At 44.3% G+C, this 17,602-nt stretch overlaps 1 protein-coding gene across 4 annotated transcripts in view; it reads left to right on the forward strand.

Annotated features, from left to right (window-relative positions):
• alpha-Man-IIb (alpha-Mannosidase class II b) overlaps nt 1-17,602 on the forward strand; it is a 123,590-nt gene that overhangs the window by 7,752 nt on the left and 98,236 nt on the right. For 2 of the 4 annotated variants that reach the window (XM_031973697.2, XM_076374464.1), the window contains exon 2: nt 4,837-4,894. The exons of 1 other annotated variant lie outside the window; for it this stretch is intronic. The gene's annotated coding sequence lies outside the window, so the exon portion shown is untranslated. Of the gene's footprint in view, nt 1-4,587; nt 4,629-4,836; nt 4,895-17,602 lie in introns of those variants that run through there. One more of the 4 variants, XM_031973724.2, reaches the window with a different exon arrangement.

Raw genomic sequence — 17,602 nt, forward strand, 5'->3', positions numbered from 1 at the left:
CTTTGATACGTGAAAATCAACTAAATGAATAGAGACATGATACGAATGAAGATGTTTAAAAAATATCTCTTAATTTTGTAGTTTTCTGGGATCAAAATCGTTATTTATGTCTCTATCCCATAGAAACAAGCTTCAATTCGCAACGCTGGCTATTTCGAATGAAAGAATACCACGGAAAGGGTGTCGAAATTGAAAAGGAGCGACGTGGAACGCGAAATGAAGGGGATTCTGAGTATTCACGCGTGATCTCGCGCTCGAACGTGCGAAGCTAATGGCACTCGGGCGGAAGATAAGCCCTGGTCCTCGTCCTTTCAAACGTTTCCATCCCTTTTGTCGTCGTGCCTTTTTTCCGGCTCGTATCGCTAATTGAATTTGGAAGACGAGTGTTCGAGACAAATTACGGTTTAATATAAAAGGGGAAGGTCCATCGTCAATCAACGTCCAATATAGGAACCAATATATTCCAATTGGAACAGTCTTAGACACCGAGATTCATATTTAAATCGAATAAAAATTTTCTAGGTACTTAAAACGTAGCTGATTCTTCTTTCTAATATTTAACCCCTTGTCCTGTGACATCGTATCAGACATTAATGAGATGCATTTCAAATGCGCACCGATTCTCGTGCAACGGACGGCTTTTCACGAATCAGTCGAAGTGGTTTACCTCCTGCGGAAAATTCGATTCTCGTCCTCGCCGATCGAGCGTATCCTTCGTTTTCATGGGTAAATTGTTTTCCTTTCGCCGTGCACACGAAGGACGCGACCGGTAATCGTTCCTTAACGATCCGAATTCTTTCCCCGGCTTGTACGAGGCCGTTTGAGCGTGTAACGCGTACGTTCTGGGCGGTTTGACGAAGGCAACGACCTACACCGCGCTCCGTATATGGCTCTCCCGAGGCGTTCGGGCTTCTTTCGACGCGTTCTTCTCCTCCGGCGTGTACCGCTTATTAGGAGATCCCTTCCTCCCGACGAGAGAAACCGCCCGGGGAAAAAAGATCCACGGTGAAATCGATTTTCCCGGCGAGACAGCGTTTCGCTGTTCCGGTCGTGTTCGGTCGGATTGATGCGGTTTTTAGAAAAACCCGAATATTACCGGCGTTCGAGGCGAATTGCAATTTCTCTGTGTCAGAATTTGAACTTTGCTCTTTGAAGTAATGCCAGAAAATCCGTTGAAGTCTCAAAGTATTGAAACGGAATGAAAATAAATCGAGAAAATAGAGGAATCGCGGACGATCATTTTCCCGTCGTTCCAGGTTTCGTTCCGTTCAAGCTCCGCAGCTTCGAAAATAACGAAAGAATTATACGAAACGATAGTTTAAACGTTGAATTAAGTATCCCCGTACAATTCGGCGGAAAGAAACTGAAATTGTTTACACGTGGGCCGCTCGTAATCGGATCGCGATCCGGCCGGGAATATTTCAGCGAGCGCGCGCGACGTCTTAATCGCCTTAGAGAATCTGTTCACCGGGAGGAAGTCGCGGAGAGGAAAACGGGAAATCGGTTTAAACGAGCAACGACGTCGACGGCGATATCCTATTTCCACGGACGCGCGAAAACTCGAGACCGAAAGGAGATACGGCCTCGCCAGCTCGGAGAGGGCAGGCCGGGAACGCCGGGGGACTCTCGCGTTCCCGCAAAAAAAAACGTAACTAGGGTTTGCTGTCGGGGCGAAATCGAGTGGAACGAGCTAGGCTAGGGAATAGAGTTCATGGAACACTCCTTAGAGTGCCGGAAAATGGAATGAGATCCGGTAGGAGTCAAATATAGCGAGATGATAAGTCCAGTAGCCTCGGATCAGACTTCGAAGAGTAGCGTAGATTTCTGCTGTATGTGACAGAAACCCAGCAGATTCGATTAGGATCTATTATATTTAAAGTCTAGAAGGTCCAAAGATATTTAGTGACCAATGGAAACCTTTCAAACAGAATAGAATTCAGCGGAATTCATCTGAATTCTATAGAGTCTACCTAACTACTAGATCTGGAAGAAGTAAGATCCTCTAAATTCAGGTGGAGTTTAATGGAGTTTATTAAAAATACGCAATGTTTTTTAATATTTCTTCGAGTAGAAGAGTCCTTCGTACCTGGGATACCTAAACGAGACCCAAAAAACCTGTAAATATCGCGTAGTCCAAGGAAATCCCATTAAATCAGAAAGTCTCTAGCGCAGTGTATGAAGCTATTAGGTAGAGTCAGAGGTTTCAGCCGCATTCCAGAAGCGTTTGCCTTTGTTCAGCCGATTTTATCAAGATCCACTAGCTACAGAATGTAATAGAATTCCATAGAATCCCATAGAATCCCACATAATTCATGAAAAATCTCTAAATCCCGTCACAATCGATAGCAGATGTGGTTAACCACGACCTAATGAAGCGAGGTTAGAGCGTCCAGTCGATTAGGATCACGCAGCACCAAGATCAAACCGGGCATGTGGTTAATTATGATTGAACCGAAGCTCAGCGCAACGATAAGGAAGAGGCAGCCGGCTAGCCCACAATAAAATTCCTCGGTTAAACGGCGAACCGAGCGAAACGAGATGTTTCCCGCGTACTGCATCCAGCGGCCGGGCTTTAATTAAATTTCCCTTGGCCCGCCCCGGGGTGGGGGCGAATGATACATATTCAACGACGTAAGGAATTCCTTTTGGTCTTAAACGTTCTGGAAACGACCCCGATAGAACGCGCAATTTCCCACGCGATTCCGAAGCAACGCGGTCGCCGCGGGCTGCTTGATGTATCCGAGATAAACGACACGCGCGTGCGGGAAACCCTTTTATCGCGGCTGTTGCGCGCCGTTCCGCCTTTGTCATTAAATCGTCAGCGATATCTACGTTCCTAGAATCGAATTTCCGGGGTCCTTGGATAGTTTGCGGTTCTGGCTTGACGGCGGACACGTTTGATGCATTGCCTTTGGCGTGTTGTACGAGCTTTCTTAGCGTACGATAATGTTAACGAAATTGGAGTTGACTTCATCTTCTTGAATTTGAATGGATTAACGACAATTTCTTAATCTTCAATTTTCTAAGCTTCAATTTCCTAATCTTCAGTTTCCTAACTTTCTAGTTTCCAATCTTCCAACTTCCAATTGAGCTATTTCTAACTTCTCAGCTTTCAATTTTCCAGTTTCCCATTGCCCAGTTTTCAATGTCGCAGTCTCCAATTTCCCAACTCCCAATGTAGCAATCCCTAATCTTTCAGCTTTCGATCTTTCAATTCTCCAATTCCCAATTTCCCAGCTTCCAATTCTCCAATTCACAATTGCCAACAAAAAATCCCATATCACACGATTCCAGCCAGTTCCCCATTAACCCATAGATCCCCAAACACCGTCGCCCTCCCACTAATCGATCATAGGGCTCACTCGTTTCATCCCTCACAGCGCCCTTCTCAAATCCTTTGTCCGTGGGGTCCGTCGATATTTGGCAAGAACAAGCCGGCAATTTGCAACGCGCGAGAGAAGGAGGCTCGCCGTCTGCCTTCGCCCTGACGCAGGGTTCACGGTTCACCGGCCCCGTCTGCGCCCTCCTCCGCGCCCCTCGCCGCCGGTTCGGCCCGTATTAAAATGCGCCAGCATGATTCTAATAGAAGGCATTACCGGGCCGGGGCTTGGATGCAAACACGTTGTAATGTATTCATATTGGCCCCGGCGTGCTCCACGGACCTCAAAGCGAGAGGGCTCTTCCTCGGCTGTGATATTTGAATTTTAATGCGAGCCCTCTCTTCCGCCGGCCTATCCTCTGCCCCCGTTATCTCCGCCCAGTTTCATCCCCCCGTGGCAAGGATACTCGAAACCATCGCATTTTCCGCCAACAATCGCCGGATTTCCCTGGCCCGGGCTGCCTCGCTTTCTCTCCTCTCCGCGCGGAGTCGCCGAGAAAGGGGTTGCAGCCCCTTTTCGTGGAGGAGTTTTGATCCAGTCGCCGCACTGCGCGGCCGAACACCAGTTTTCTGGAGAAAACTCGACGACTTGCTCAAAAAGTGGGAAACTGAGCTATTTTATTTCAACATTTCGGGATATGTGACGAATGAAATTATTAACCTTGTTTGGAGGAAAGCCGGTGACACTTTCAGTGGCAAATGGCAAACTTTTGGGAAGGGAGAGATAAAGATAAATTCTAGGAGAAAATGGTTAATATAAGATGATAATAGAAAGTTTTAGGTTCGAAGGTCGAGAGTCCTTTAATTACTGTTCACTGATTTTCTAATCGTTCCAAAAGAACAATTCGGATTGTTTATTCATGTTCGCAGTGTTTATATCGAACAAACGACAAATTTGTAAGATCAACAGTGCTTTCGTATAGATTTCATTCGACTAAGATTCGTTAGGCACGACTTCATTAGACTTTGATTCACTCACACTGGAATTTATTGAACTATGACCCCTTAAAGTGACTTTATCGAATTTGATCTATTAAAGTGGGCTTCACCGGACTCTGGTCCATTAGTCTAGACTTCAATGAACTCTGCTCCATTAGATTAGTCTCGATCGGACTCCGATTCGCATCGCTAGATTCGACTGACCTTTGATCCGTTACGCAGGACGTTGCTTCCGAGAGCCAACATCCGCGGATACCTCCTGCATTTCGACCGATAAAAGAATCTTCTTTTCACTCACCCCTTTCCAAAAGTATGTACTCGCTTCCGTTGTTGTGATTACTATTCTCTTAAACCAACGTAATTTTAATAGATTACCGATTGTTACGCATTCAAATTTTACTAAATTAGATAAATTAGATAAATTACAATTTTTTGATCAATCTAAAGGCAAGAAAAATGAACAATCCTTAATTCAAACCTTGAAACTTCACCAAAATCATTCAATTTTTCTGTCGCAGGCGCTGAAACCGATGCCTACCGGCGCCTCCACTGTCTGAACCGGGCCACTAGTCTGATGTGAGTAAACTTTCACTGCCCTGACCCATCGGTCGTTCCGTTTCCATCGGTCAAGGGTCACAGGCTCGTTAACCGTTCGAACATACACGCCGTTACAAACAAAAAAGGAAGGAAAAACGGGTATATACCGATCGAACGGAACGATCGAGCGTGACCGTTCGCTTTTCTGCGCTGGGACAAAGGCCCAGCTTCCGGTACACGCTGCCATTAAGCCTGTTATCGCGCTCAGCCGGCTCGATCTATTGAAATTCGCCCGTGATTCGGGGTCGGCCGGCGGAATCACCGCGCCGAGCGTTCGATGATCCACCAAGAAAGGATCTGTTCCTTTCCTCTTACGGGAGCTGATCCCCTTTCGAAACGAGAAATTTCCTTATTTTTTAATTCAATCTGATCAAAGAATAACTTCGAGTTAATTACAAACAGATGAGAAGTTAACCCTTTGCACTCGAGAGGTGACTCTCAGTCACCATTTGATTTGATGCAGCAAAACTATGAAGTTAAATATTTAGTAGCTTAAATTAAACTTCATATTGTTATGTGAAATATTTAAGTAAAATATCTTTGTTGCTTAATTTATCTGAGAGTCATCGTTAAATTAGGTTCAAACGTCGTCTGTATCTCGAAAAATCTTGAATATTTCCAGTAAAAAACTTTCGAGTGCAAAGGGTTAAATGAAACCTTTGAAAAAGCTTGTGTTAAGATATTAAATAATTCTAACGATAATACTAATAATAATTCTAATTATACTGAAAAGAATGATAATAATGATAGTGGAAAATAATTGCAATAATAATGACAATTATTTAGTATCTTATTCTTTCGATATTATCAATTACAATAGTTAATTATTATTAATATTAAAATAAATTCTATGGTCATCAGTACCGCTTTCATATTAAAGAAATCTTCGTTTAAACTTACAAATTGCTCTAATATCTCGCGCGCAAGCTTCCAGGGCTTAAGATCGACGTCTTTGACGGAATCTCGTTTGGTAGATCCAGCCAGTACGACACTAAAATATGATTACGAAAGTTTTCGAGTAAATTAATCGCTGCGGGTCGCGTCCGCCGGTGTGGTCATGAGAAGTGGGTCACGAAACCGCCGTAATCCTCGCGTCTACGGCTCCGACGTGATCGAAACCGGTTGAAACATACCGGCGAGGCCGGTCGGATGCGTTCGTCGGTGCAGATTTGGTCCCCTGGCTCCTCCGAACTCGGCGACAACTTCGTTCCCGGTGATTTCACGTGGTGGCCGTTGCTTTCGTGATCAGTCGAGCTCCTCTTATCGTTTGTTAGGACGTGAATTCATTAATATCAGCTGCCGAGGTCGTGGGACATTTGTGTCTTCTGTTTGAAGTGTTAAAATTGCGAACGCGGTGGATAATGTGTGCCACAATGCTATTGCATAATTAATATCATAATGTATACGCGTTATTAATATCATAACGTAATTTTAATACTTCAGAACATAGAAGAAACGAACATTCCACGACCTCGGAAGCTGATGTTAACGAATCCATGTTCTAATTAACGATAAGAGAGCTCGATGCTAACTAATGATTACGATTGATTTTAATATCGTAGAAATATCGGAGTAATCACTGCGATTATCGGTACCACTTTCTTTCAGTTTAATGTGATCAAAAGGTAGCTTTGAGTGCATTCTTAATAGGAAATTATTAGCAATTATGATTATCGTTTCATCATTTACTTTGTTACAATATTAGCATTCTATAATTCGAGGAGATCAACCCTTCCGTTGGCAAGCGGAACGTTGGAGGACTCAATCGGCATTACGTTATTGATATTCGATAATGTTTGTTCTTTCCCAAGTTTGTTGGTCAACCTGCAAAAGCAGCAACATATTTGTTAGTTCCGAATTGCAAGTCTTCCAAATTACTGAACTTCCAAATAATGTATTTGTTGTTTCATAATAAATTCCAACGAAACTTCAGTACTACAATATCTGTTGTATCGTGACAAACCTAAATCACGATACTTGATTACATTAATTTCTAAAGTAGAAAATTTACCATCAGTATATTCAACGATCCAGGGTAATCTCACCGAATTTCCACGAATCCAAAGCAAATGTTATAAAAACAACGAAGAAACGAAGTTGCTAACATAAGGAACCCTTTGACGACGATTCTAAAGGGAACCTTTCGCAGATTCTGCGAAATTAGATATCGAATGCTTAAATAATAAAGAATAAGGGAATCATATGCTTCTCTTGCTGTTTGATTAGTTAAAATCTTATTAAAAAAAACTAAAACCACGAAGTTTCTAATATAAGGATTAACCCTTTGACGACGATTCTAAAGTGTGCAGATTCTGTGAAATTAGATATCGAATGCTCAAATAACACAGAATAAGGGAATCATATACTGGTTTCTTGCTGTTTGAGTAGTTAAATCGTTTTCTCGCAACCTGATATCCCTAATACGAAAGTTTCATCCCGGTAAAACGTCGACGTTCGTTCGCGAAGGGTTAATAAATTAGTGTCGAACGATCCCCGGGGTGTACGAGGTGAGTCTTGACTAATCAGCTACGAGGCGTTTCAAACTTAATTAGACCGAATGTTCCGAATGAATCGTTGCTGTCGCGGATTCGGGGAAGAAGGCCGGATTCACGGTTCAATTAGAAGCGGCGCGAGCGAATTTAATTACGGCCGCCTAAGGAACGCTTAACGTTTGCCAACAACACTCACTGTATCGTTGGCGCGCCCCGCTCGCCGCCATAATTATGATCGCGACAATGCTTCCGCCGTGTTTCACCGGCGATGGTGGCCCCCTTTGTGTTCGACCCGAACGACCTGACCCTACGCGACCCGACCCGGGGCAGGGCAGGTCGTTTTTCGTTGTCCCGTTAATTAAGGGGAACGATGGAAAAACATCATTTTCTCTTTTCCCCGGTTTTTCGAGGTCCGCGCGTGACGCAAATGAGTTAGCCGGGTAATTGCCGTGGAAAATCGAGCGGGGTTGCTTTTTCCAACCCCGAAAGCGGCTGACCCCTTTGTCTTTCGGTTGGCCAATGGGAATTAACGAGCTACTTGCCGGCTACCCGAGGCTAATGGTGATTAAATTTGGATTAATGGCGTCTTGATGGTGCTTTGAACATATCTTGCTTGCATCTTCAGCCATTACACTGGATTTTATTGGACTACGATCCATTAGATTGGACTTTATCGGACTCTGATCCATTGTATTTGATTTCATTGTAGATCCATTGAAGGATCCATAGGATTAGATTCAATCAAATTTCATTACAGATGCATCTCCAGTTGCATTGTTCCTTTCCAGATTTCGATCCATTAACTTCAAACTTCAATCCACCAAGAATTCACTATACTCTGATTCACAAACTATTCCACATCGAATCCAAAACCATTGTCATCCACGATCGGTTCCATTTAATTCCACTTCACCATCCCCTTTAGAATCCTCATTTCCACAGGAAATCGCGATCTACTAGGCCGAATCCGATTGGATCCTAGTTTTCCTTATCGAATCCACATGAATTTAATGAATTCCGTCAGATCCTACCGTGCCTCTTCCGATCGATTCCACAGGATCCAGCGCTGCTCGATCGTAAAGGACTCGACCGACCCGGGATCCACGATGTTAGATCGCGATCAGTTTCTAGAGCGGCGGACGGGGCGAAATAGCAGTTAAAATTAATGAAAAGAATGGATCGGCTTCGACGGAAGCTTAGAAAGCAACGAGAGCGCGCTTTCGGTCGGTCGGAGAACCGAAGGGCTTTCTCTCGAACGAACCCAATTAGCGGCCACCCCCCGCCCCTGTCCCTTTTCAAGTTTCCGCCAGCTAATTTCACCCGTTCCGCTGGCCCCCCTTTTTTTTCCTCCGCGACGTATTTACCCGGAAAATAATGAGTGGGGGTCTCGTTATTTCTTTCCGAGCTGCTCGTTCCTTCTCCACCGTCGTCTCCCTCGCAACCCTCTCCCGCAGGAACACCGGGCAAGATCACGGGAATATCGGACCGTCCCGCGGCGCACCGGGTAACTGGCCGGGTCGACACGGGATTCGTATTGGTCTCGTTATGTTTATTATTATCCGTGTTCTTTGGTTCTTTGTTTAGCCGTTACCGATATTCTACCGGTACGATCGTCAGACGAATTTTCGAGGGTTGTCGCTCTCGAGAATTACTATATTTGTAGCGTATATTCCTTTTCATTTGAGTTACGGGGATCAGTGGTTATTATCTAATGTTCGATGATATTCAAAGTATTAATAATAATAGTAGTAGTAATAGTAATAGTAACACTAATAGTAATAGTAGTGATTAATAGCTGATAAAATAATAATAATAACAACAACAACAGTAATAGTAGCAGTAATAGTAATAGTAACAGTAATAGTAATAGTAGTGATTAATAGCTGATGAAATAATAATAATAATAATAACAACAGTAATAGTAATAGTAATACTAATAGAGATAACTAATAGCTAATAAAACAACAAATGAGAATTAATAGAATAATAAGATGTGAAATAATAAAATACTAATTACTAGCAGACAGAATAACAACTTGAATAGCATTCGAGAATATTCATATCAACTTCTCCACAACTATAATGAACATAATTTTGTTCCTTAAAAGGAATGCTATCGTTAGATTTCATCGTTCCCCGGCTCGGAGAACACTAAGAGCCACTAAGAATCGCGAATGACCCATTCTTATGTAGATCCAGAGCGAAGATCCGACTCGAACCGAGCCGCTCCCCGCCGAATCCAATCAAACTCTCTCTTAGCGAGGCTAATCGTCAAGCCTAATCACGATTACGCTAAACGGCGCCGTTCTAAGGAAGCCTGGAAGGCGAGATTCGGCGGCGAGCCGCAATTTCTAGGCCAAGTAGAACGGCTTTTATCTCGGCGTGATATTTCACGACCGCGGCCGCGTTTCGTTCGTATGCGCCGATCGTTTGCGCAATCGTGCTCCCCTCGAACGATCGAGAGAAAGAGAACGAGAGTGGGACCGTGAGAAACGGGGCCCGCGGAGCGACGGGTCCGCCCGTTCCACGGTGAGAGGACGCGAAAACGCACGGCCGATCGCGTATTTACATTCTGCGCGGGATCTGCTCGCGATCTGCGTGCGCGAGACTCGCGTCGGCCTGGGGTCAACGTCTCGGAATACGTATCACTCGGTTTTTCCCGATTCGCAGGCAGCAATTAACGCGGAGACTGAAACGAAGCCTCGTCTGCGTTGCTTTTGGTTTAGAATTCTCCGACTTTGGACGCGTTTTTTCGAATTTTAAGTAGATTTTCGAGATCGGTGTCGAGTAGACTGTGAATTGATCGATAGTTTGGTAAGGTGAGATGTTGTATGGTGAGTTTCGAACCTGTAACTTTATTGATAAGGAAATTACAACGAAAATTTGGGTCGCCGAGTCTGCGTTTTACCGTTGGATCGCGCGTAGGAATTTGAATGTTATCGAATTGCTCGGAATTTCGCTCTGTTTAGTGTTTAACACTTTATGCGTCGAGTTCCTAGACGTTCACCGCGTTCATCGATCAATTTGCAAAGTATTTAGCGAACAACTAGGCCCGATTGTTCAGCGTCGAAACAGCGAATCGACCAGCGAATCACGCGCGAAATTGTCGTCGGAGGTCCCGCGTCGACTAGGAAACAAACGGAAGTTAACGATTCCCCGATTCAATTCCGGCCCGACGACTCGTTCATTTGTTACCGGTTCCATTAATAATTTCCACTGCGTAACGGCCGACGATCGGCCGAACGAACAGCGATTCTCGCTTGAAAAGTTAAACAACGACAGTTTCTCACTGTGATAATCAATTTATCACAGCGATAAGGAATTATTTATCTGAAAAAGTGAACGGCGAATCCATTTGTTGAAATTGAATTAAACAATGGATTCGATGCACGAGTGGAATATCAGTTTTACAGGATTCGAGGATAATTGCGAGGAAACTAGAGCGAAACGAAGAGAATTACGAGGAAGATTCTCGCGGTGCCACTTTCCCGAGATTGTCAGAAATTGTTAGGACAAGTTTAGCCAGTCCAGCCGTATGTTTTTCCACGAGCGACGACCAAGTTTCCCGAACTCCTCCCCCGGAGTAATTTTTAATTTAGACTTTGTTTTTCCCGAACTTTCGAAAGTGATCGTCGCCGCGCAGATTTTACGACGGCAATATCCACCCCGCGGAAAAGTACGTCGCGGGAAAATTAGTTTTCCCTTTCAGAGAAAGTGTCGAAGAACGCTGGAATTTGCTCCCCGGAGGGAACGTAATTTCCTATTATCTTTTAGTTGAAATATACTGTAATGAAGAGTTCTTTAAGCTTGGCAAAAGATGCTGCGAAATTTACAAGGTTTTTATTTCGCTGTGGCGAAGGATTAATCAATCGTGACGTGAAATTCTTTGTAATTCGGAAATTTTCAAATTTCCTGGTTTTCAGATTATGGAACTTTGAATGTTTAAAAGCTTTAAAATCGTAAAACTTAAACATTTTTTCATTTTGAAGCTCTGAATTTTGGAACTTTGGGATATTGAAACTTCGAACTTTGGAACTTTTGGATATTAACACTTGGAACTTTGTAGTATTAAAGCTTCGAAACTTTGGAACATTCGGATATTAAAACTTGGAACTTTGTAATATTAAAGCATTGAAACTTTGGAACTTTCAGATATTAACACTTGGAACTTTGTAATATTAAAGCCTCGAAACTTTGGAACTCTAGAACATCAAAACCTCTGAACTTGGAAACATTGAAGCTTCAAAGCATTGAAACTTTCGAGTCTCAAGACTTAAAAACGTCGGATCTCTAAAACATTGAATCTCAGACACGTCGAAACGAGAAATTTCGAAGATTCCTTGAAATTCCCCAATTTCTCTGCGTCGAATCGGCGAAGCCCGAGCAAAGGTGAAATTCCCGTGGAACCACAGTGTCCCCGGTTCATCCAGCGGGTGTCCCCGAATCCTCGATCGTAGGAACTTCCGCAGACAGGAACAAAGGAGCCGTTAGCGTGAAACGTCTGGACAGTTTCCATCATCCGGCGATCAAAGAGCCGGCTCGCAGTAGGAGGAGCTCTACAGAGACGGTCGTTTACCTGTCGCCGACAGAATAATGAAAATACGAGAGCGGCGCGATCGCGCGGTCGGAAACGAGCAATTGGTCACGGTCGTTAGTGAACCGTTAGCAAAACGACGCGTCTCTGTGCGCCCGCTCCTCTCTACAACCTCGCTAGGACTCGCAATTTGCGAATTAATTTCCCTGAACACCGCTCTCCTTCTCTCTCTCTCTCCCTCTCGTCAGGCGAATTCTATTTTCCTGTCGGATTATAAACTTGCCTGCGGCGATTCGACGCTAAGCAGTCTGTAAAACCTCTCCTTAATGACCGGCTGCACTTAGTTTATTGTCAGACAGCATACAGGACGGATGGCCCCGGAAAAAACTTTGCGAGCTTGTTGCACGCGTTCCTCGTTTTTCTCATTAGTGTCGTTAGAGCCATGATACTACCAAGTACTGAAGCTACAATTTGCTTGCGTTTTCGTCCAAGGAAATTAGTTACATAGACAGTATTGTAACAAAGTGACCGGTCAATCCGCGAGTTTGGTCGCGCGGGTGGTCTGTCAGTAAACGAACCTGCAAACACAAGCGTCTCCGTAAATATTTAGATAGGTCTGAGCAGGCGAAAGAGGAAGTGAAAGGGCACACGTCGATAAACCGAGGATGTTAACGTTTTAGGACCACTCTGCTTGTTAAAGATGCAGGGAAAAAGTCTGGTCGCTCTTCTTGTGCTTGGAACTATTCCTAGAGGTTGGTATACGGTTTTCTTCGAGAAGGGTCCGAAACCATTAGCATGTGAAACAGTCTCTTAATAATCTATAATCACCACAGAGCATTTAAAAGAGGAACTGAAGTTCCATTTCAATCGAAAGTGTATTGTCGACTAATCAAATCACCTTGACATCCAAATTTCAGCGGAAAGAATCAAAAAACCATCGAAAGCTTAAAATATCGAACCCTTTACACTTGGAACAGTCTTCTACTAATCTCCAGTTGCCAAAAATACCCAAAAGAAAAGCTACAATCCCACCTGAAACGAAAAACCAATTTTTAATCTGAAACAAACCTCCAAAATTCATGTGAAGCAAAAATCTATCTATTCCGGCGGTGCCCCGTTCCACGGAACTCCGTCGCGTGACGGCCATCATGGCGGCGCCAGAACGGAAGAGAAGAATCGTCGCGTACGGCCGCGTATTTACGGTGTTCCGGCGAGAGGAAGAGACCGGCTCGCGCGAGTGCATTATCCCCGGCATCCGCGCGGCGTGTGTCGTGACTGCCGCTGGTAAATCAGCATCCACACCCTCCCGCGACGCAACACACGTCCCGGCAAACCCCCCGACCACCTCCTGCGTCACCGGCACTCGATACGGAACGGGCTGCACCCTCCAGACCTCCCTTGTCAACACCAAAGACCCGCCACGCCGCCCTAAACCACCCCCGCAAACTCGTTTCGCTGAACGTTTGCACTTTGTCAAGCGCCCAGACGCCACGCGAGCCGGTCGTGCTCGGCCTCAGGTGCGCGGAAATCGATGGAGACGGAACGTTTCTTCCTCTTTTCCCTGTGGAAACATGTTCCCAAGATTTTCCGACGCTAAACGGCCTGAAAATAAGGGAACTTCGGGGATTTCCTTCTTTGGCAACGCTAAGAGTTTTGATTCTGGGGGTGTAATCGAGGGTTTCAGCTCTGCGCTTTGATTCTTTGGTGCGAAAACTTGGTAGTTGATTGCTGGGAGAAATGTTGGATAGGTTTCCTGGATACCTGAGTTTAAGGGAAACCTTCGTCATAGATATTTACCGGAAAATAGAAATATCTACACTGAGCTTGAATGTTTGAGCTATTTCTTTGCTTTGCACTCCAAATATGAAATCTTGATGCTCAAAGCATTGTCAGTTATAAATTGAATTTTCTAAACCGTTAGAATAATTCATCCCCTAAGAATTTGATATAGAATGAATTGAAATAGAATGATATGTATTTATATTACAAATTCCAGTTTTCCAGAAATTATTTCTTTCAATAACAGAAGTTTGAAAGGGGGTGAAACTGAAAGAAATCTCTCGCGCCTCCGAAACTGTACATCATCGGGCCGACCGACGGGCAAGTAGACAGGTATCGATGCATCGACGAGTTCCAGCAGAGTTTCCAGCTCGTTTCGCGTCGGTTTTCGTATTCGAGGCATTAGTACGGAGTTTACGGGCTTACGAAGTCCGTTTCTGTCCCGTCATGGCGGCCGCGGCGCCGAACGATCCCCAGAACTCGGTTCTCCGTTCGACGTGTGTCGTATCTCCTAATGAATGTCGTCGCGACTTCGTTAATGCCGTTAGTTACGGGCACTAATCCCATCGACATGCAGAAATTAGATTCGCCAGAATGGCGTTAGGGTGTTCCGCGAACGAGCCAACCGCAGCCCAGGAACTTTGGCTCTAGAAATCTCTCCTCAATCCTGATTCGTTTCGAGACTTGATGCCACTGACTTTCTTGCATCTCTGGGGATTAAGGGGCATTAACATCGGAAACAATTGGAAATTTGGGTTGTTCCATCTTGGTTAAGCGTTCTTAGAGACTCTATTGAGTTTGGATTTTCTTAGGAGCTTCTATGGTTGCTTCGTTTTTTCGAGATAAGCGTGGTAATTTTGTTAGACACTTCTAAAATTGGAAATGGTGTGAGGAAGTTATTTTTGACGACTCATTTGTACTTTTCCAATGTTGCTGGGGGTAGTAGAAGGGATGAATTCATTTTTTGGAAGGATTCTTATACTGCAGTTCAAATGAATGCGAATGTTCCGATTTTTCGAAGGTTGGAGGTCGATTCAACGTTTCATCGACGGTATTCTAGCTGTTAGAACTTCGGAATAGTAAAACTGACTGATATCCATGTTCTGCTAGCTACAGAGATATCTTTTCATCGAGCCTTCGTTCGACTTGAATATAAATATTCACAGCAACTCCGTTTTTTCAGTAGTTTCTCAGAAAATCTCCTTGTTCCCTTAATAGGTTCAATACAAAATAAGCCCAGGAAATCAACATTCTTAATCAGATCGATCGAAGGGACAATTAATTCAAGAACTACCCTTATCTCCTCACTAACACCAAAAGAAAATCACCCCGAAAGCTGAAATTTCCGAAGCGAGCTCGATCGAGGGGCTAATTAACCCAGTCGCCACCCCGAAATCCGAATAATTTCCAGCCGGGCAAATCGCGCGAGAAATTTCCACCGGATGATCGAGTTCGCCTGATCATCCCCTATTCCCGGCAGCATAGTCTGCCGGAAGTAACGAGGTTCCAGACGGATACCCGGTGTCTCGAAATGTTCGCGAATTCGCGTAATATCGTACGTGTGTGGAAAACGGAAGAGAGACCGATCGTCGTGTGAGTGTGTCTCCCGAGCACGCGGGGAAAGACAGAGGCAGGGAGAAAGAGAAAGGTAGTAGACGGAGGGTCTCCGTCACCACGGGATCCAGTTTCCATGGATATTGGTTATCGATCGTCGCACCCTCCGCCTTTATCGCGCTCCCCCGAGGAGCGGGCTTCGCTGGAATTCTCTCGCTCTCGCTCCGGGACGCCCACATCCAGTCATAAACTCGGGGAACCGGGAAAAGAAAACTTTATGCATGACATTATAATACCTTTGTCTCGTACCGTGCTGCTCGAATTTTCCTCCGGAGCAGTTTATCGCGTATTCCCCCCGAATCACTGCACGTGACTTGGGACGCTCATCGCGCGGCGACTCGCGGAGATCGTGACCGGTGCTCGATGTTTCCTTCGGTGGATCTCGAAATCGAGCGAGCACTTTCTTTGGAGAACGAAGTAACGATCTGGTGAAAATTTCCCGATGGATCTCGTGTGGTTTCGCTTTCCCAGCGATTTTCTGTGTTGGAGGAGGACCCTTTGGTTTGGCCTCGGTAGGGCGAATCAATGATTCTCGGCGTGTAATGATTGGTGGCTTGATTTGAAGTCCGACGTGCGGAAGTTTGAGTATTACCAATGGAAATTCCGTTTATCTCTGTGATAAACTTTGACTCGCCTGCTCAGGGTTTTCCTCGGTGATGCGATACGTCATTGTTATTTGTTTCATTTCGGTTTGTAGTAAACAAGTATTTTCCGTTTATATTTCTCAATGAACGGGAAGTAGAATGCGATCTTTTTATTTATTGAGAAACGATTGATAATGGTTTCCTTTGAGTCTGTTTACTTGCTTGTTATCATTAAAACCACCGAGTGACTCATTTCTAATTTTGTGTAAAAATTATAAATATTTACAAAATCAAAATTCTAAAATGGGCGGATTTGACTTCTCTGGTAGTATTTTAGTAGAAAGGAAAGCTGAATATTCGCGGCGACTCGAATAGAGACACAAACATCGTTCTCACGCGGAATTGCGCTCGGCGAAAGTTTCAGCCGCCGCTGGTAATTGAATTCCGCGTCAACGCGGCCGGCGTTTTCGACGTGAATCGTCTCGCTCGTCGGATTACCCGCTGAAAAAATTCGAACCGAAGCTTCAGACGCGACTTCCGTGGGAACGTCCGCCACACAAGATCAAGATGAAGCTTCCCTTTCACAGTTTATCGCGTTCCCCGAGCTCCGACGACCGATTTTTCGATCGTAGGCGTCTCCGATCCTGGACATACGACGCTTTTCAAGCGTTCGTTCCACTTTGTCTCGACACAGATCCGATCTGTCGCCTGTGGACCCGACTTCCGGTTACTCCGCGTCTTTCTTCTCGATCCCAGTATCGCGATCGACACGATTTTCGGGCGTTTCCGTGAGATATTAACTTGTTCCGTCGTTTTCCCTCGAATTCCGCTGGGAAATTCGGGTTTATTTCGAAGCATTTCACTGTATTCAAGTTTGTTGTTGATAATTTAAGAAACAGGAGATGGAGAATCACAGGAAAATAGGAACACATAAGTAAGAAACTTTGTAATAATATTCTCAAACTCATGTTATTCTGAACAAAATGAAAATTAACATGGAAGTAGCGCTAAAAAATGATTACAATGCGATAGGATTAATCCTTGATTAAATTAACACGATCAAGGGATAATTTTATAATTTCAATTTATCAGCATATAATAAATTTGCGAAATTGAATGGCGATCGTGGATCGTCCCTCGGGCGCAAAGGGTTAAATATATGGCGCTCGAGACCATGTGACCGGTTGATCGCGGCAGCCGATGCGTCACCAGTGTTCTTTTGCGTCCGAAAACAAGCCTGACCCGATTCCTCGACGAACATCGCGGCTCCTAGACTTGATTAGGCGCTAGTCCCACAGAAATAGTGTTCTCCGACCGAAATAACGCGGAGAGCCGACGCCTGCTCGGGCTGCCCCATGAATGACTGACTGGCCAGGTGATGGTCCCGTCGGCTTGCGTAACTGTCGCTGTTTTCCGCATTAATAACCGCCGGTCTGCGAACTTTTATGCGTTTATGGGACATTCGAAAGTGCGTGCAATATTGGAAAATATATGAAATATTAAAACTGTAATGGAATAAAATGAAATGGAAAATAGAATAGAAGAGTAATAGAATACTAGATATAATTAGAATATTAGATGCACTCTAATAGAAAAGTCTAATAGTCTATTGGAATATTTTTTATTTAAAAATTTGAATTTAAATGATTAGTCTAATACTCACTAACTAATCGTATTAAAATAT

Source organism: Nomia melanderi, chromosome 2 (assembly GCF_051020985.1).
Source record: "Nomia melanderi isolate GNS246 chromosome 2, iyNomMela1, whole genome shotgun sequence".
NCBI lineage: Eukaryota > Metazoa > Arthropoda > Insecta > Hymenoptera > Halictidae > Nomia > Nomia melanderi.